The sequence below is a fragment of the Triturus cristatus genome, chromosome 8, assembly GCF_964204655.1.
Source record: "Triturus cristatus chromosome 8, aTriCri1.1, whole genome shotgun sequence".
NCBI lineage: Eukaryota > Metazoa > Chordata > Amphibia > Caudata > Salamandridae > Triturus > Triturus cristatus.
In genome coordinates this window covers 1,669,436,374-1,669,457,766 of record NC_140591.1, presented here as the reverse complement: position 1 = coordinate 1,669,457,766, position 21,393 = coordinate 1,669,436,374, and the positions used below count along the sequence as shown (strand labels likewise).

The window sequence follows — 21,393 nt, the reverse complement described above, 5'->3', positions numbered from 1 at the left end:
CAGACAAGACTTGACAGACATTCCATTACCAGATCCAGACCTGACACTTTATGTGGATGGTTCATGCATGAGAACAAGTACAGGAGAGTTAGTGGCCGCTTACGCAGTCACGACAGACACCGAAGTTATTGAAACGAATTGTATTGACACCTTGTCAGCTCAAGCAGCAGAGCTCATCGCTCTGACACAAGCCTGTATTCAAGCCAAAAATAAAAGAGTCAACATATACACAGATTCACGTTATGCATTCGGAGTTGTACACGACTTCGGAGTCCTTTGGCGAGAGAGAGGTTATTTAACGTCTCACGGTGCCAACATTCAACACGGTCCCCTCATTCAAGCTCTGTTAGATGCAATACATCTGCCTACTTCGATATCTATCATGAAGTGCAAGGCACATACAAAAGTCATCGATATCATTTCCCAGGGTAATGACCTAGCAGACCGAACAGCTAAGCAAACAGCACAGAATCGGACTCATGCAACTGACTTGACAAAGACAATAGTTCCGACATCGACACACTGCATGACAGTTAGGGATCCCGCCCTTGATGTAATGGACATACAGACACATGCTACACCAGAGGAAATAAAGAAATGGACTGAACTAGGAGGGATCCAAACAGATCAGGGATGGATGACGAAGGGAAAATCTACATGGTTTCTCCCCGACTCCATGGTTCAAGTTATCATTAACACAATACATAGTCCAGCACATCTAGGAGAGAAAGCTATGTTAGACAGTATTCAAAACATTTGGTTTACTAAACACTTACGAGCTGCAGCCAAGCAGAAAGTGCGTACTTGCATGATTTGTTGTCAGTTCAACCCAGGTAAAGGCGTTCCTGTAGAGCAAGGTGGATTTCAACCTCCCGATCACCCTTTTGAAGTCCTCCAGATGGATTATATCCAGATGGAACGTTGTCGAGGATTCAAATATGTCCTCGTAGTTGTATGCGCACTTTCCCGTTGGACAGAAGCATATCCAGTCTCAGATTACACTGCCCCGACCACTGCCAAGCAGCTGGTTCGTGAATTCTTCCCACGGTATGGTTTGCCCCGTATCGTGTACTCAGATAATGGTCAACCATTCTCATCCGAGCTAATGAAACACATTTCACTCCTGTTAGGCTATCAATGGAAATTCCACTGTGTCCGGCATCCCGAGGCAGCAGGTCTCGTGGAGCGTCATAATCAGACTCTGAAAATACGACTTTCTAAAATCTGCAGAGAGAAAGGCGTCGACTGGATAGTAGCTTTACCAGTTGCGCTCTTTTACATGAGAATGATAGCACATTCTTGAACAGGGCTATCCCCGTACGAGGTGGTCTTCGGTAGGCCACCAAATATGTGGGGGACGCCTATACCTCGTAAAATCACTGATGTTGATTGTAATATGCTGACAGATTACCTTGCTTCCTTGATGTCTGCACTACAATCTTGCCGTTCACAGGTAGCTGCAGCCTTTCCCGACAACACCGAGGTGAAGCCCCATGAAGTGGTTCCCGGAGATTTTGTTTTCATAAGAAATTTCGACAGGAGGAGCCCGCTGGAGCCTCGCTGGCAAACGCCGAAATTAGTACTCCTGACCACGAGGACAGCAGTGAAGATTGAGGGTCGCAAGGGTTGGCTACATTCGAGCCATATCAAGAAATTTCATGGACTGCCTTCTGATTTGAACTCTCAGCCCTACCCTCCTTCACAGACTGATTCAAAACTCCCCCTGGTCGAGAAAACTGCTGCCCAAGAATATAAACTGAAACTAAGGTCTAGCAAGTCAGACAATTTGATTGTTTAAGTCCTCTCCTAGGTGAATCGGTTAAATTAGTCTCTGACATGTATCCTCTAGACCGAAACAGAGAGAAAGATAGACAGAAACAGCTCAAGAAACGTGCATATTGTAAATTACTTCGTAGTCACTGTATAGTGACATTATTGATTATGTTTTTCCTAAATCTTCTGATTATTGCTGCAAGTATACTATTGCACATATACTACCCTATTTTCAAGCGTGCACATTCTGCTTTAGATGTTACTACCGAACACTCTTTTAGCGAATTACCTCCACATGAGTTGCCCTACAGACTTGCGCTGCGCAATAACACATTCATTAGTATGTTGCATCACTCCCATCAGGCCAACAACGCTACAAATTGTTGGATATGTGGCCGACTCCCTCCCTACCAGAAATACAAGGGAGTTCTGCCCCTCTTTCCGTATCCGTTCACACACAATGGTTCCTGTGGCGCATGGTTTAGTTTGATTAATTCCTTAGATTCAAATACCGTAGTTTACCAGAGCAACTGGGTATGGGGAAACCTGAACTTAGTTTTGTTTAAAGCCTGCTACCCTAACAAGGAGGGACTTCCCAAAAGGACAGGAACTGATCTAGAAAATGAAGTATATGGATTAGGTAATTTTACACTTAACCTCATGATTCTGAATGTTGAATCCGAAGCTGCACCAGTCTTGCCTGCTATGTCAGTATTACCAGTCAAAGGTGAATTATGTGTAAGAAAGAATGGTTCAGTACACTTGGGTCATAGTACATGTACTACTGTGATCGAATTCAGTGATCAAGGCAAGTCTACATTTAGAGCTTCCTGTCATTCCTACTTCATTTGTGGTCATACCGCATATATACGTTTACCTCTAGATTGGGATGGTACCTGTTATATTGCATTCCTTCTGCCACCTGTTTTCCTAGCCCCTCCTGATTATCATAGAAACACCCATCTAGTACACAATAGACCCCAGAGAGATCTCCTGATTGTCGACTACACTGAAACGGCATGGGAACAATATACAGACTTCAATAAAGGTCTCTTCCCCTACATAGGTGTTGTCTCTAATAGTAAACTGATACGCAGATTAACCAGAACCCTTGAAGCAGTAGTGAATGAAACTACCTCTGCCCTAGGCAACTTAACAGAGGAGCAGTCTGCGATGCGGATTGTTGTTCTCCAAAATCGTCTTGTCCTTGACGTCATCCTGGCCGATAGGGGCGGAGCCTGTAGAGTCATCGGATCGAGTTGCTGTGTTTTCATTCCAGAAAACGCGCCATCAGTATATAAAGCCATAACTCGTCTTCATAAGATTGCAAGTCAGATACACCAGAATCCAGGCACCTGGACGTGGTCCGGTTGGTTCTGGAGCGTGTTGTCAGCCTGGGGATGGAAAGTCCTATCCTTCCTAGGTATTGCCCTTCTCATAGTATTCAGTTGCTGCCTATGTCTACAATGTGGACCAGCGATTTGCGGCCTTTGTGCCACATCATGTATTCCACACTCAAGTTCTCATTCAAAATCCCGGAAGAAGAAAGAAGAACAAATGATGTTACATGAACAGATTGATGGATTCCTGAGGATCGATATCTCATGAAGGGTCCGTAGGGGACACGGAGGGAATGAGGAAATATGAATTTTTATGATCAATTGTGTCCCCTATCTTAGACCCCAACGGCTCCATGTACATGCTACAAGTACATGTATGTTCCCTCCACTTCAAGCTATGAAGACGCAAATACATTTGTGTCCAACGTTAACATGTCCTCTTTCAGATCCGCCATGAATGGGTCGGATATTCCGTTCCTAAGTATGCCTTGCCACCGTCTTTATATGGTGCACCTTTCACGTTTTTCAGCTCTGGCAAGTTAGGCCCTGAATTCTGCCATCGAGCTTTTCCTGCTTTCTGCCTCTGAATGCTCCAGCCTGGACCTGCATCTGAATCCATGACCTTTGTCTTACTTCCTGCGCGGCTAACGGTGCCTGGCCCGGCCTGTTGCCTGCCAAGACTGTATTCAGCCTTCAAGTTATCTGCTCCGCTCCTCGAGAAATGCATTCCTGTCTAGTAGTTTAGGTAAACATCTTTCCAGCTACAGAGCAAAGGGCCCGGCCTTACTGTCTCCGTGCAAGTAATTCATAGTTCCTGTTACCATGGTAGGCCCATGCCCCCTCGCATCTCATGTAGACACGTAGACGCTTATACACGCACAAGAAGTCAGTATAGGATAGCCTCTGCCCGAGAGACCTTTCCTTCCAGATAATACAGTTCCTTAAACACAAGATATTAGATACGATTTGGGATTAGGTTGTTCTGACATCCCAGACTTCTGTCTCCTCATGTAGGGCTAAATGTCAAGTCTCCTTCACCTTCCAGTTACACGTCAATCACACGTCATGCTGCCGTACGCGCACCTCTGCCATGTATTTCTGCTGACTTTGCAGGATTCTCTTATGGATCCACCCACCTGTGACATCCTCATAATGACGTTTATAGCACACGCCCTTATGCACGCCTATTGTAACGCCTTTTTTTCATTACGTATGTGTATTCTTATCTCTCTTCTCAACTGTTACGCCTTCTGCATATGTCTTTACTTAAATGCATTGACTATATATATGACAACCTGTCAATAAAGCATTGCTCTATCCCTTCCCGAACCTTCGTGGTGATGGAACCCGATTGCCTGGTTCGAACCAATTCCTTTGTAAGGAATAAATCCCCTTTTAAAACCTCAAATACCACGTATTCTGCCTCTTATTTTTACTGAGTTATTCTTATTGAACTTTACCGCATAAATTAAGTCTAGGTAATTTAAATTTACCACACTGTTGATATGGATGCATATCCCTTTGTGTGTGTATGTGGAATAAAGGTTTTCAGCACAATCCAAAGTGCCTCATCTCTGTCACTGCAGATCTCTTGCCAGTTTGCATGCGTCATCTATGGCATAATTGTCAAAGATTAAGCATATGAGTGTATGTGTACTTTGGCAACATGCATGCAGTGCTTTATGGCTAATGATCTCTATTGTGAATGAAGTACCTGGTTGTGTATGTATTTGTGCAGGTTGCTCCCCACAACGGGACGTGAATACCTGCTGATGGTGTGTCTCCTTTGCACATCTCTGCATTTTGTTGCCTGATACAGTGGCTGTAATTTATGGTGATTGTTCATACATTTTCTCGGAGTGACCCATGAGTGACCTGACACTCCTTCCTTTACATACACCTGTTGCACTGTGCCCTGCAGACCTCCTTGTCTTTGTGTGCTAATTTTATTTCAAACCCCTTCCGCCTGCTGCTGCCTCACCTGCGGCCCCGCCACTCCGAGTGCCCTGATTTGCAACCCCCACGCCTCAAAAATGCTCAGCCAATCCCCCGCCACCCATTCGAAATGCAGCCAGCAGCTTTTCTGTGCCACTGTAGCCCCAGCGCCGTGCCTAAGGCAGGACCGTCTGCGCCTGCAACATGCACAGTGCACGACCCTCTAGTCTTTGCATGACCCAAGTCACACAACAGGCTCATGCTGCAGCCACTCTCCAAGCAATGTCCTCGTGACAATCATCCGCCTGTTATCAGGCAACCCCTAAGCACACACACGACACCTTCGCATGCTGAGTTTGCTACTCCAACTGCCTACACAGCGCTGCCCAGCCTACCAGACCCTGTCAGAACAACCAGGTAATTTGCCTATTACTCCACACCCGCTCCATCCACCAGCACGCCATTGGACTCTGTTACCTCCTCAACACTACAGCCCCACACATCACCTTCATGACAGTAACCTGGAAAAAGCATCCTCAGCACATGACGTCTTCATTGCCATCTCAGTAGGATACAAGATCACCTGCAGGGATGGCAACACCAATCCCGGGGGCTGAATTGCTATTTATTCACAAATACACCCTCAGAGTCACAAATCCGGGTTCGCAGCAACTCCCTGGCAACCCTCGGAGTAACACTCATCTACAGATCTGCAGGCCTACATCCACAATTCCGCTAAGCCATCAACACGTACATCTGCATGCACGCCCTCACCTCCACGGGCTACATGTGGCTGGGGGCCAGTAACTTCTTGCTGGAGGGGAACCACACCACCATCCAGCATTGGTCCATCAACATTTGAATCCACATCTCCAACAAGCAACACAGTGCCACACACCCCGCTACCGATCCCCCAAAGATGCTTGATGTAAGTCGCAACAGACAAGCTGTGTGGGACACTCAAAACAACACCACTGCCACACTCTGCAACCTCACGCACTGGATCAGCAACTGATCCAACAATCTTGCCACATTGACAGACTTTCCTGTGAAGCACAACAACAGTTAAGGCAGACCTACTGGACTCCTACAGACCTAGCCAGACTCTTGTGCAAACCTTGCAACACAAAGAGACATCATTTGCCTTACAGCCCTGGAAAACAACACACACAGCCATCACCATATCATCAGCAAGGACAAGTGGAGATCCTTCAGATAGTGCAGAGACACCCAAACACACGACATCAAGGAGCTCATCAGCATTGTGAGTGAACTGACAGCCGATCTCCATCCAAGACAGATCCCATCCCTTGCAACTTTGTACCACTGCAAGCTCATGGCCATACACAACAGCCTTGGCAGCCTTGGCACACAGAGGCAGACAGCACTATTATCCGCAGGACAAACCCCCCTCAGGTTCTGGACTCCCATCAGTAGCAAGTACACAACCGGGCTCATATGCACCATCCACTCTGGCTCTCCATCAGGCACCTTCCCACACAACTTCTCAACCACATCATTCCCCATCCTTGAAGCCCACGTCCAGTGCGTCATAAATGTCTCCTTTGAGTTTGCCACATTCCATGGGTGGAGGAGGCATGCAGAGCCCCAGGCCCTTCTTAAACAATGGACGGCAGTACCGCAGGATCTCCTGGTACATCACCCTGCTTCCCTACCCAGCAAATATCATCAGGAAGACACTCAACAAGCAACTGACCAATTTCCTCCATGCAACCAGCTCCAGCCAACCGGCACCAGACCATCTTTCACAGTCATCATTGTCACCAACGACAACTTTGCCCTGCTCAACAATGTTGAGGCCACCACCCTTGACCTCTCAACGCCATTCTACACCATGTGCTACCACACTGTCAGCTCACACTTCTCCAACACTGGTATCCAGAGGAGGGCCCAGGATTAAATCAGAAAGTAGCTCACCAGCAAGGCCCAGGGAGTCTGCCTCCACCCCGCAACATGTAGTACACTGGGATCATCTGGCCCACGCCACAGGGCTCTTCTCTCAGCGTGATGATCTTCAATGTCTCCATGACCCCCCTCTCCCCATCACATGCACACACAACCTCATCATCATCTTGTATGCCATTGACACCCAGCTGCTCCTCAAACCCACCAAAGAGCCAGCCATTGCCAGATCCAAACTTCAAGAAGGCATGAGATCCATTGATGAATGGCTGAACATCAGCCACCTGAGGCTCGACTTTGATAGGACAGAGGTCATCATCTGAGCATTGTCCCCTTACAGCTGGGTCAACTCCTTGTGTCCCACTGGTCTGGGCACCGCACCAGCACCCAGTGGCCATGCACGCAAGGTGGTGTTCATCATGGACCCATCGCTCACAATTACCATGCAACTCACCACCATCTGTACCTCATGCTGCAACACCCTCCGCATGCTGCAAATGATCCACAGATAGATCCACTCCAAGGCAAGACAGACCGTCCCCCAGGTACACGACACCAGCCGGGTCAACTACAGCACCGGCCTCTACGGAGGACAACAGCAAAAATGCAGGAGAACTTATCCACATCCAGGGTGCATCCGCACACCTCATCTGCAACATCCCCCGCCCCAGCCACATCACCGTCCACCTGAGATAGCTACAATGGCTCACTGTCTGCTGCAGGATCACCTTCAGACTCCTCAACCACACTCAGGAGGCAGTCCACAACCCCAGACCCAATACCGACCTTGGACGTGTGTCATCCAACACCCCGTTGGCCCAAGTCCATGCAGCCCACCTTGCCCTGGCCACCATTCCTCACATCCACATAAAATCTGCATGCAGGAGATAATTCTCCCATCTCGCTAAACAGACCTGGTACTCCCTCCCCGGGCACATCAACATGACCCATGACCTCTTCACCTTCATGTAACTCTTCCTAATTGGTCTGTCTGAGCAATATTGCAAGCACCCCCTCAGCAGCTTGAGGCCATCATGGGTGAGTATTGGGCTCCATGTCTGTATTTTGTGAAACACTGTGACCCATGTGTGTCCTCGACTGGACTCAGATCCAAGGGTATGGATGGCTGGAGTTAGTTCCACACTCAGGCATACTTCGACATATCCCCACGCGTATGTTGTGGACTCATGCTGAATGACTGCAACATGAAATTTCAATTATTCATTTTTTTATTTCTAGCTCTGGGGCGTGATTTGTGCACATAAAAAGGTGCAATGCAGGGACCATAGAATCCAAAGTTCACAGGGGAAGATGGGATCCTTGGCATTTGAAGTCATCAGAGTCCAGCCCACAGTGTTTGGCATCATTGGTCAGACTGTGACCAGCAAGTCCATGTGGCAGATGATGTCAGTCAATGAGGTGATGCTGTCGCACATGAAGGCCAGGTGCCAGGCCAGGTGACCTGGGAGATGTGGATGGGCTACTGCCTCTCAAGGTCTTTTCCATGGACGACCAACCTTCCTCGCGGGACCCTCAGATGCAGGCCTTGACAATGCTTGGGACGCTCCGTCTGACGAACCGTCCACCTCCTCCCTCCCTGTGGCTGGTGCTGGTTTGCGCCTGGTGGCACAGGGAGGGTTGCCCATGTTGTCAGCGATCCGACGGAGTGAATGGCTTATGTCCCTTTGCACTGCCAGGAGCTCAGACAGTCTTGCCTCCATCCGTCCTTGGTGTTGTTGTTGACTGGCGTGTTGCTCGACCTGCTGGTTTTTGATCTCTGTGAGGGTCACCACTACCTGGCTGATCTCCCTGGTGTCACGCCAGTATGCCTCCATGATGTTGTGTATGTGTGATATACCGGTCCCTTCAGCTGGCTGGTCAGGTTCTCGCCTCCGCCTGCCTCCACTCCCACCACCCCTGCCCACACGAGCCTGGCCTGCCGTTGTGGGCACATCGGGTCTACGGGACCCCTGAGGGATGGCAGTGGCGGTGTTGTCTGCCTCCTCCTGGGTGCCCGCCACATCTTGTCCCTCCCGGTCAGACTGGCTCAGTTGTTCACTGCGGGCAGGGCTCCTCGGTGTCTCCTGGGATGTGGCAGGAATGGGGGTGGTGGTTGGCACATATGTTCCTGAACCAGGTTCTGCAGGGGCTTGGACACTAGAGGGTCCAGGTCGGTCGGGGTCATCCGCGGAGTGTTGAGAGGCATCGCTGCCAGTGGGATCAGGTTCCTCCCGAGCCTCTGACTGTGATTCTTCACCCCCATTGTTGGGGGGATATTCATCACGTTGCCCTGTGTGTGAGAGACAGACAATGTTAATGCTGTTTCATGCAACATGCATGTTTCATACACATTAAAGTTGGCACTGTTCCTCCAGGTAGTTGTATGTGCCTAGCATTCTCCTCAATGTTCACTTGTGTATGGGTATGTTGCGGGGGACAGATTGATATGTTCTCCTGAGTCTTTGATATGTCGACTTGTGACTTGGGTGCTTCTTCGGCTATGTATTGGTCTTGTTGTGTTGCATGTCCATTGTGACAGTGGGTAAATCCATTGCCTGTCCTGGTGGTGTCTGCTTGTGTAAGGGGGGTGTGTGACAGGGCCTGCTGCTGGTTGTAGTGTGATTTGGCACTGGGGCTCCCAGGTGATGTAGCTGTCCTCCCATGGAGCATGCTGACATGAAAGTGAGTGTGAGTTCCTGTCCGGGCTATCTGATCTTGTTGTCTTGGTGTTTGTGTTTGCACTGGTCACAGGAGGGCCTTGTGCTGCCTACACCAGGGCCAAGTGTGAGCTATCTTGTCAGTACTTTCCCAATCCCTGTGCATTGCGCATGGTGCATGGGTATGTAGCTGGGCCATATGGGATGAGGGCAATTGTGTCTGATTTAGAATTCAAACATGCGTGTTGTGGCACCCACCCTCTCAGCATACCGGACATCCATTCTTGGGTTGGTGCTTCGTGTAGCATGTGACATAGCATGGCCTTGCTTTCTCAATGGGGCATACACATGTTATTGGCATTGGCAGTGTTTTTGACTGTGGTTCTGGCCGGTGAGGGCTTGGGGGTAGTTGCGTGCATTTGGTGTAGTTGGAGTGTAGATGCCATTACCCCCATGTTACGTAAGTTGTTTGTGTACTCACCAGGCTCTGGAAGTCCTTGAAGTCCATGTACTCCCACCGGCAGAAGCATGGCCATCATCTTCTCCTCCCAGGGATGGTAATGTACTGGTCTGCGGGGCGCACCACCTCCAGTGATGTTGCTCTGGGCGTGGTCTTCATTCATTTTTCTCTTGACCGCCATCCGCAGATCGTACCACCTGGCTTGGCATAAGGTCCTGGTCCTTCTGATGGGTGCAACAGCATTCACCCTATCGACGATCCTCTGTCACAGGCGTGATTTTTCAGCTATGCTGGTCTGTCTGACCAATGATCCAAACAGCTGTGGCTCGACTCTGATGACTTCATTGACAAGGATCTCCAGCTCCTCCCTTGTGAACTTTGGATGCTTGTCTGTGGGCATGGTGTGGGGTGAGGGTGTGGATGGTTGTAGGTGTGTGGGTCTGAATGTGACGGTGTGTGTCTGAATGTGGAGAGGGATTATGTGTGAAGGAGGGTGTGTGAAGGTGTACATGTTAAGGTGGATGGGTGCAGTTGTTGTGTGTGCTCTCTAGCTGCAGTGAGTCTGTTGCAAAGGCTCATGGTTTGTGTGTGTGGGCCCTTTTTATTGGTCCATTTGTTGGTGGGGCTCAGTTGGAATTTTTGGTGGGTGTGTTATATGGGGTGGTTGTGAGTTTGGCCCTCTGTTTGCCTGTTTGGATGTGTCCAGGTCCGTCCTTTCCATTTTTTGTGCAGTGTAGACGTGTTTTGTGGTGTTGTGCGAGTCGAATAGGCCCTCCTTGTGCAGTTTTACAGTGTCCGTGGTTCAGTACGGTACAGGGGTACGAGTCGTACAACCACACACCCCCATGCGTTGTGGATGTACTGTGCGTACCCCCAACCTCGCATATGTACGGTGCGTATCCGCAACATCGCGTATGTACGTGCGTAGCTGCAACATCGCATATGTACGGTGCGTACCCCCAACATCACGTATGTACGGTGCGTACCCCCAACATCGCGTATGTACAGTGCGTACCTCCAACATCGCGTATGTACGGTGCATACCCGCAACAGCCACGTACATACGCGATGTTGGGGGTACGCACTGTACATACACGATGTTGGGGGTACGCACCGTACATACGCAATGTTGGGGTACACACAGTACATGCAAATTGGGGGTATGCACCGTACATACACAACGCACGGGGATGTATGTCTGTATGACTTGTACCCCTGTACGACTCGCACCCCGGGAACGACTTTACACAGGATACGAGTCGTACAAAGTTCACTTTGTAGCAGGTAATGGCATTCCCCATGTACGGGACGTTTTCCGTACAAATCGTAAATCTGAAAGCCGGTCCGGATCGTACTAGTACGGTCAGACTTCATTTTTACGATTTGTACGGAGAAGTGTCCGGGTCCGTCTCGTACATCTTTTCCCGATCTGAATCGTACAGATAGGGCAGATCCGTATGAATTTTTCACATATGAATCGTACTTCATGAGTCGGGCGGGACTCGTACGATTCGTATGGGAAAATGTACAGATGCGAGTCGTACGGGGGAAAATAAATACAGGATCGGAATCGGCCCCTGTGTGTACTTGCAGCTTTGATATCTGACTTAAGTGCCTCCAACGCCTATGCCACATTGAGATAAAAAATCGGAATAAGGCGAATACAATGGGCGTGTGAGTGTCAATTTTCAGAACTCTAAAGGCCTCCCCACAGTGCACAAACCCTAGATTCCTGCACAACTGGGTAAGCCAGGGCTGCCTAGCTGGCTTGTAGCCAGGGCAAAAAAAGAGAACATGAAGCTCTGACTCTTCCTCACAGTTACAGGCAGGGCACCCTCGCAAAGCAGTTTTTAACCATTTACATGAAAAGATACGAAGTGTCAGGGTACCATATCTAAACTGGACATAAAGTTCTCTTGCCAGGGGAGGTTGGATATCATCCAGGAAGAGTTCAATGATGTATACTTCTTTCATTAGCAGAAAATTGGTAGTCTAAGTTTGAGCTCCCTTCGATAGCTGCAATTTTGGTTGTATGGTAAGTTTTTACTAGTTCAGTGCGTGAGATTGCAGGGCATGCTTCCTCTGGGTTACTCCAAAGACTGAGCTTTCCCAACCTGCAGCATTCATCCTTTGTATGTGTAAACCAAGGGATTTTATCTACACCTGTGAGGCCCAATAGCTCTTTTAGATCTGAGCGATAAGGTGCCAATTCCGGCGCCACCCACAGTCTACGTCAAAAGGTTAGATGTGAGACAAATTTCATCCCTTAGGGTCTCCTTGTTAGACTGTAATCTTAAGGAACGCTCTTCCTAAAGACTGCTTTCTGAAATGCACACCAGTACACATATAGGTAGTGAGGGCAGTGTGTGCTAGTTTAGCAGGCTTTCTTACTTTGTCCATTTGGGTACTGGGAACTAATGAATAGCTGAGGATCATGTACACATCAGATCAGTTGCATGGAGGAAGTGCTGAGATGTGTATCACTTGCACTGACTGTGTGTCACACCCACAACATGGAGCTTTTCTCTATAAACATAGGACCTGCATGTTGTGTGAGGAAACAGGTACATATCTATGAATTGTATAATGCATGTCACAAACCTCTGACTACCCTTTGCAAATCAAGCTTTAAATAAAGGTTACTTTACATACAGGAAAGTTAAATGCATAACATATTATTGTAATAGCAATTTAAGATACATTTCTATGCAAATATTCTGAAAGGAAATTATTCATACTGTCGGTGGTTTTCAAAACAATCTGACATGGAGCCAACTCTCCTGGAGCAATTCTTGTCCTTATTAAAGAACACATTGGTTGGCACAATTTCAATGTTCTAGTTTCTTATGTGAGTTATTATGTACTGCTTAGATGTATTATTGACGGTTCCCCTGAAATTACAATGTGGTCTACTCTATAGACAGAGACTGTGTAGAAACATAACATCATTTCATTATTTCTTCAGGCAGAGATGAATGTATGAAATGTCCTGACGACAAATGGTCCAATGAAAAACATGATCATTGCATCCTAAAAGTGACTGAATTCCTCTCGTTTGAAGAGCCCCTGGGACTCACACTCACCATATTTGCTGCCTTCTTGACTTTCATCACTTCTTTGGTCCTTGGAGTCTTCATTAAATACAGAGACACTCCCATCGTCAAAGCCAATAACCGTGGTCTCAGTTACCTTCTTCTGACCTCCCTAATGCTCTGCTTCTTCTGTTCGATTATATTTGTCTGTCGTCCTCACAATCTCACCTGCATGCTCCGACAGACTGTCTTTGGGGTGATATTTTCTGTGTCGCCTCTGTTTTGGCTAAAACCATTGTAGTTGTCATTGTCTTCAAGGCAACAAATCCCAGCAGCTCTGCAAGAAAGTGGCTGGGATCAAAGACACCAACGTGTGTAGTCTCTATCTCTTCTTTGATGCAAGTTGTTATCTGTGTTGTTTGGCTGGTGAAATCACCTCCTTTTGCAGAGCTAAACATGGTGTCTTATAAGGAAAAAATTATAGTTGAGTGTAATGAAGGGGGCACCATCTTCTTCTACTGCATGCTGGGATACATGGGCCTCCTGGCCAAAGTCAGCTTTATAGTGGCCTTTCTCTCAAGGAATCTGCCTGGAACCTTCAATGAGGCCAAGCTTATAACCTTCAGTATGTTGGTGTTTGTCAGTGTGTGGATCTCCTTCATCCCAGCATACCTGAGCACACGGGGGAAGTACATGGTGGCTGTAGAGGTGTTTGCCATCTTGTGCTCCGGTGCTGGACTGCTCGGCTGTATATTTTTTCCAAAATGCTATATAATTTTGAGGAGGCCTGAAATAAACAGTAGACGCAATCTTATTGGTAAAAAAAAAAAATGTGTTTCTTTCCAAAGTGAATAGAACCACAGGTACCCAGAAATAGTGTAATGGAATAAATACGTGTATTTGTCAGCACAGAGTTATCTTGTCTGATTATAAATTCAAGAAATGGGAAATAACTAACACCAAACACATAATGTTATATGTTGACAGGGTTAAACATCCAAAAGAATGAGATCAATATTGTTTCAAGTTCTCTTGACTAACAAATACATTGAGACACAGGCGATAAAGGTGGAACATTGTCACAACAATAGCAACAGAGCCTGCACTGTTCCGCTTCCGCCAAGAAACCCACAGGGTGTCTATATCCATCTTCCTCAGCCACAGAACATGTAGGGTGCTATATCTATCCTCCTTAGCCACATAACCTGTAGGGTGTCTATATCCATCTTCCTCAGCTACAGAACCTGTAGAGTACTATATCCATTCTCCTCAGCCACAGAACGTGTAGATTGCCTTTATTCATCCTCCTGAGCAGACAGGATCAAGTATGAAGGGAGGTAGCCTGCACTGACCCTCTCTGCCAAGAAACCTGTAGGGTGCCTATATCCATCCTCCTCAGCCAAAGAAGCTATAGGGTGTCCATATCCATCCTCCTCAGCCACCGAACCTGCAGGGTGCTATATCCATCCTCCCCAGCCACAGAACCTGCGTCTAGATCCATCCTGCTCAGCCACAGAACCTAAAGGGTGCTATATCCATCCTCCTCAGCCACAGAACCAGTAGGGTGTGTATATCCATCCTCCTCAGATGGGATCACAAGAAGGCAGGCAGCCTGCACTGACCCTCTCCGCCAAGATACCTGTAGTGTGCCTATATCCATTCTCCTCAGCTGCAGAACATGTATCCATCCTTATTAGCCAGAGTATCAGAAGAAGGCATGGAGCCTGCACTGACTCTCTCGGCCAAGAAACCTGTAGGGTGTCTTCATCCATCCTCCTCAGCCACAGAACCTGTAGGGTGCTATATCCATTCTCCTCAGCCACAGTACCTGTAGGGTGTCTATATCCATCCTCCTCAGCCACAGAACCTGCAGACTGCTATACCCATCCTCCTCAGACACTGAACCTGTAGGGTGTTTTTTTCATTCTCCCAAGCCAGATGATCAAGGAAGAGGGCAGGGAGCCTGCTCTGTCAAGAAACCTGTAGGGTGCCTATATCCATCTTCCTCAGCTGTAGAACCTGTATGGTGTCTATATCCATCTTCCTCAGCCACAGAACCTGTAGGGTGTCTATATCCATCCTCCTCAGCCACAGAACCTGCAGACTGCTATATTCATCCTCCTCAGACATAGAACCTGTAGGGGGTCTTTATTCATTCTCCCGAGCCAGATGATCAAGGAAGAAGGAAGGGAACCTGCTCCGTCAAGAAACCTGTAGGGTGCCTGCGAAACCAGAGGGACAGGCCCGGGGAGAGGAGCCAGTAGTCAATCCTGGTCCAGGTGTTGTGTTGCCCAGAGAAGTGTGTGTAGGCCGTAGTGTCGGGGTTGCGCCTGCGCCATACGTCAGTGAGAGAGAAACGGGTGCAAATGTCCAGTAGCGCGCGTCTAGCCCTAGGTTTGGAGTCAGTGGCCCCGGAGGTGCTATCGAGCCCCACATTAAGTAGCAAGTTGAGGTCGCCTCCAAGCAGAATGGCAGCGGGTGCTAGGGAGGCCAACTGGACAGCAAGCGTGTGGAAAAAGTCCGGGGAATCCGTGTTAGGAGCATATACACATACCAGAGCGACCACGTGTCCCATCAGCACTCCTTTCACCATGCAATAACGCCCTTCCCTGTCCCCCAGGAATGTCTGGCAGTGGAACGGGAGCCTTTTATGAATTAGGATCGCTGTGCCTCTGGCATAGTTGCTGAAATTGGAGAAATAGCGGTGGGCGCCCCAGGAAGATGCAAAACTGGTATTCCCCGATGGGTGTAAGTGTGTCTCTTGAAGAAAGGCAATGTCGACCCTGTGCCGATTCAAGTAATGGAGTATTTGTTTGCATTTACGCTGATTATTGAGGCCACGGACATTCCAAGACATTAAGGAGAGATTGGCGGGAGTTACATTCAGACCTATCTGGGCCATCGATGCCAAACTGTTTGTAACAGGAGCAGGAGCGTTGCAGCGCCTCCGTGTACCAAAGATAACAGCTCACACACAGTCAAGTCATGAAAAACAAACTTAAACATCCCCACCCAGCCAAACCACGCAAACGTGAGGCAATCCCCAACCTGGAAGAAAAAAACATAGCTCTAAATAGTAATACCAAATGTATACCAAAACACGAAGACAGAGCATCATAACCCAGAAGTGCTCCCAACGGTTTCAACCAAAGGGGGGTGACGACGATCCGCAATCAACCCAGCGCTGTATAGCAAATATATACCAATCCTTCAAAAAGTCCTCCAATAACAAGAGTCCATGTAAGCTAAGTTAGAGCCTGGGCGCCGCCTCAGCCGACACCTGAGGTCGCAAACAGGTCCTGGCTGTGCGCAGAGCCACTGCGAGGGGGGGAACGTCCATCCCCGTCACCTCCCGGCGGGCCCCGACGCGGCTTGTAGTTGCGACAGAATTCCTGCACCGCCTTGGGGGTATCAAAGAGCCGAGTACGGCCCTCGATGTCGACCCGTAGACGAGCCGGGTAGAGCATACCATATTTGAGGCCCAGATTTCGCAGTGTAGCCTTCGCACCAGCATATTTCCTCCTGGCCTCCTGAACCGTGGCCGTGAAATCCGGGTAGAAGGAAAGTCTCGAGCCCTGCCAAGTGATCTCACCCTTCTCTCTGGCTAGGCGTAGGGCAGTGTCACGGTCCCGAAAGTTCAAGATACGGGCAATGAGCGGGCGCGGTGGGAGCCCCGGGCTAGGCCTTGGCCCCAAGGAGCGGTGGGCCCTCTCAACCACAAATCCCGGAGTGAAGGCTTCTCTCCCAAAGATGTCAGTAAGCAACCGCTCTACAAAAACGTCAAGCCGGCCCGTGGCCGTGGATTCCGGAACCCCGGTTATCCGCACATTGTTGCGCCGACTGCGCGATTCTAAATCCTCGTTCTTGATGGCCACTTCTTTCAAGATACGCTCAAGCTTGTCTACCCGCTTGGACTCCTGCACTGCTTTGTCCTCGAGAGTAGAGAGCCGGGCCTCCGCTTCTCCCAGACGCAGGTCATGAGCCTGGATCTTAGCCCCCATGTTCTCCAACGTCTTGTCCAGGGCATCGAAGCGGCCATCTAAGGCCCTGAATCCAGCACGCATTTCCTGAAGCCAGTCCGGGGATGGGGCATCGGTCAGCGGGCCGCCGGACGTCCCCTCGGCCGGGCCCGGCATGGCAGGGCGATCCCCCGCAGGCTGTTCAGGGAGTTTCCCAAATGGCAATGTTTTCTGTTTGGGGTCTTTGCGACCCATGCCCCCAACTGACCGAGGGCTACCGGTCCGCTGCCTGTAGAGCGAGGTCGGCTCAGCCACGCCGCAGCAGTAGTCCGGCAGGATAGTGCAGCCTGTTGTCAAGTCGCCCAGGTCTCCCAGGTGCCGCAGTGCCCACCGGGTGCCGACGCAGTCCCGACTACACCGCGCCGTCAGTCCGGGACATCACCAGGTGCAGCAGGCAAGGTCCAGAGCAGATTGGGGGGGGACCACAGCAAAGCAGGCCCCAGCCGAGCCCCAGCGGAGCCAGGTAGGGCGAGGGAGGACAGCACGACCAGGCCGCAGCACACAGGTCGCGTCCAGAGCAGGCCCGAGGAGAGAGGCGGAGACAGCCCGAGCGCTAGACCAGCGCAGCGTCCAACCTGCCCCCCCACACCGCCAGCGGGCCACCCCGCGGCCTCCCCCCGGTCCCCCAACCGAGTGACCAGGGGCCCCAGGGGGGAGGACACGAGTAAGGACAAGCCCGGCGCGCCCGGCAAGATCCAGGCACCCGGTGCCCCCCCAGCCCGCAGCGGCGCAGAGAGGACCGCAGACACCCGTCAGCCCGCAACCCGGCGCTCAACGCCCCCCCATGCCCCGTCCCCAGGTACCTGGTTCACGGGAGGCCTCTGGTCTCACACTCCCGTCGGTGCAGTCCGCAGTCGCCCGCCAACTTGGGACCTAGGGCGATGCGTCCTCAGCCGGTCTCGAGCGCCCCAATCATCGCCGCGGCTCGCTCCGGGGTCTCAGGATCCTCAGCGGCGCCGCCAGGAGTACCGCGCCCGCGGCAGGAGGGGAGGAAAGGAGCTTTAGCGCCGGGCTGTGTCTTGTTTCTAGTGCCCATCCTGCCTGACCTCCATGGTCATCTTGCTGCTCCTGCTCTGCCCCCTTGCCCCCAGCCCTCTGTTTCCATGTGCAGACCCCTATTCCCTCCCTCCTGGCTTCTCTGTTCCATTGTAATACCCCTGATCCGTCCCTCCTGCCCTTTATGGTCTGTTATGCTGCAGCTTTCTCTCCTGTCTGTCCATTATGGTCAGCTAGCTACCATTGCCTCTTTCCCCTCTGTTCTCTGTTGTCCATGTGCATGGTCCTGTCCCCTCCCTATTGCTTGCTATGGATTGTTGTGCTGCACTCCCGTCCCGCATGCCCTGTATGGTGTATTGTGCTGCTGCAAACCCTGATGCCTGCCCTTTAGGGTCAGTTTGGTGCACCTCTCCATGTCCCTCCTGTCCTCTGTTATCCGAGTCCATGTCCCTACCCCAATTCCTCCTGCCTACCATGATCCAATGTACCATACTTGCGAACATTTTGAACTTGATAAGAGGGAGATTTTGGAAAAAAAACTGGGGTATTGATTTTCCCCTTTGAGTTACATTGAAAAAGAGGAGATTGTAGACAGAAGACAGATCAAATAAAGCCCATTTGAGCTTAAAAATATTGGACGTTTCCTGGCTGAAACGGGTCTGTTGGCATGTATGGTTGTACTACCACTGCCTCTTCCTTCTGCCCACAATGGTCTATTATATTGCCACAGCCTCTCTTGCCAGTCCTGTATTGTTGGTTTGTTGCCCCTGCCCTCCTTCCCACTGCCCTCCATAGTCTCTTGTGCTGCCACTGCCCTTCCTGCCTGCCCAGTGTGGTCAAATAGTTGCCTCTGCACTCTCCTACCTGCCTTCAATTTACAGAGTCTGTGCCCCTGGCCTCTGCCTCTCAACAGTATCCCAATGAACAACTAGATTGCTAACATTCTATATTTATTACAAAAGTGTGGAACGCCTGACGCCATCTTGATGTAATCAAAACTGTAATACCTAGAGCATTTCCTTTAGAAATTACTTATATGAGAGGGTCTTATTTGCATCAAAATTATGGTTAGTGCTCTAAAAAACTAAAATGAGGACATATTTTCTGAGTTTTCAAATAGCGACAAAGAACTTTTAAATTATTTGTAATCTTTATGTTTTTTATCCAGCTGACCACTTGATTAAATGTTGCACTTAGGGGAGAGGATGTGGTGTTACTTCCAGAGCTGCAGACTTTACAAATGGGGAACCAGGTTGGAGTTTCTGCTTCAGCTCAACAATCTTCGATTCTGGTCAAATAACATAATCTCCCCATGTCTACAACCAAAATGAATTTGATCTTGTGTGATGTAACCAATGCTCATGTAAAGCACTCCAATACCTGACAAGTCTGCACTATATAAAACTGCAAATACACTAAAAATAAGTGTTTTGCACACTTCTGTCATTGGGCTACATGTGGGCTACATCTGGGTGATATTTGTGCTGCATTTGGGCTCTTTTGTCTCTGGTGGCCATCTTGGGAGATTTATTTGTTATGAAGTTTCCTAATCTCCTCATTTACTGCAGTCTCCTCAGTAGGAAATGCTTTCAGTTTTTTACTTTGATTCCATCAAGAAGGTATTCAGATATGTCACACATTTGCCATAAATTCTGAATGTTTGCACTCTAGTTGCTCATTAGATCACTGTAGTAAAGCTACTTCTCACCACGGAAGTCTGCTGCTGGTATTAAAAGTGCATGTTTCAGTCTGCATGTCAGAATTCTTTTATGAAATAGAAGAGGATTTGAGAAGTTAAAATCATAATTTCTATGGCAACATGAACCCCCTCATTGTGTTCCTTTTTAAATTAAATGTTTTAAGTGTTACCAGTTTATTCCAATCAAGATGGCTTCAGGTGTGCCATACTTTTGTCATAAGTAAGACTGTTAGCGCTCTAGTTGTTCGTTAGAACACTCTGGGACATTCTGTCATTGGGCTATACTTGGGCTACATCTGGGTGATATTTGGGCTACATTTAGGCTCTTTTGTCTCTGGTGGCCATCTTGGGAGATTTATTTGTTATGAAGTTTCCTAATTTCCTCATTTACTACAGTCTCCTCAGTAGGAAATACTTTCAGTTTTTTACTTTGGTTCCATCAAGAAGGCATTCCGATGTGTCACACATTTGCCATAAATTCTGAATGTTAGCACTCTAGTTGCTCATTAGATCACTGTAGTAAAGCTACTGCTCACCAGGGAAGTCTGCTGCCGTTATTCAAAGTGCATGTTTCAGTCTGCATGTCAGAATTTTTTAATGAAAAAGAAGATGATTTGAGAAGTCACTCAAAATGTGCCCTAATTTTTCTTTCTGCAGCACTAATCATACTTTCTATGGCAAAATGAACCCCCTCATTTTGTTCCTTTTTAAATTAAATGTTTTAAGAGTTACCACTTTATTCCAATCAAGATGGCTTCAGGTGTGCAATACGTTTGTCATAAATAGGACTGTTAGCGCTCTAGTTGTTCTTTAGAACACTCTGGGAAGCTGCAGTAGAACACAAAGGAATCAACTGACAGTCTCTGCCCTTGCTGGATGTACATGTTTTACTGAGAATGTCAGACTTCATTCTCACATGACTGAGAAAGATAATGTGAATTTACAGAAAATATGCTCTCACTTTAGCTTATAGATCACCTTCCAAACCTATGTGGGAAAAACATGAGAAAATAGTTTTCTCTCAAACATGATTCATGATATCACAGCAGAAGGCTTTGTCACATGGTAAAATCACCTTAGAACACACCACAATTCCTAAAATGAGTATGGTAACATCAACAAATGATTTATAATGTAACTAAAGTCTTAAAACCTTCTATTAACTGTAATGCTTTTTAATGAGGTGCTACCATGTATATTGGTCCCAAGATTGCTGCCAACAGTTCTTGGATGAAGTACTGACAGCCAATCAGATCTCACGATGAGATGTGTGGTTAGGCTCCGCCCAGATATATCTATCTTTTTAACTCTAATTTTCTCAGGAACTACTGAACGGATTTACACCATTTAAGCAAAAGGCACGAGTCTGAACTGAGGACTACCTCTTTGCCAAATTTGGTGTAATTCCGTTCAGCAGTTCGGGCTGTAGCTGCGTCAACAGGTCCTATGGGAAAATGCATGGGGAAAACGCTTTTTTGGACCCCCCTTTTTTCTCGGCCCCCGCTTGACGAATCACCGTGAAATTTTCAAGATAGGAGCGGACTGGAGCTGGCCAAAAG

The 21,393-nt window shown here is 48.6% G+C and overlaps 1 pseudogene; it reads left to right on the top strand.

Moving 5' to 3' along the window:
* Positions 1 to 13,975, top strand: part of LOC146808544 (vomeronasal type-2 receptor 26-like) — a 60,427-nt pseudogene extending 46,452 nt beyond the window's left edge.
* Positions 13,976 to 21,393: the final 7,418 nt, after the last annotated feature.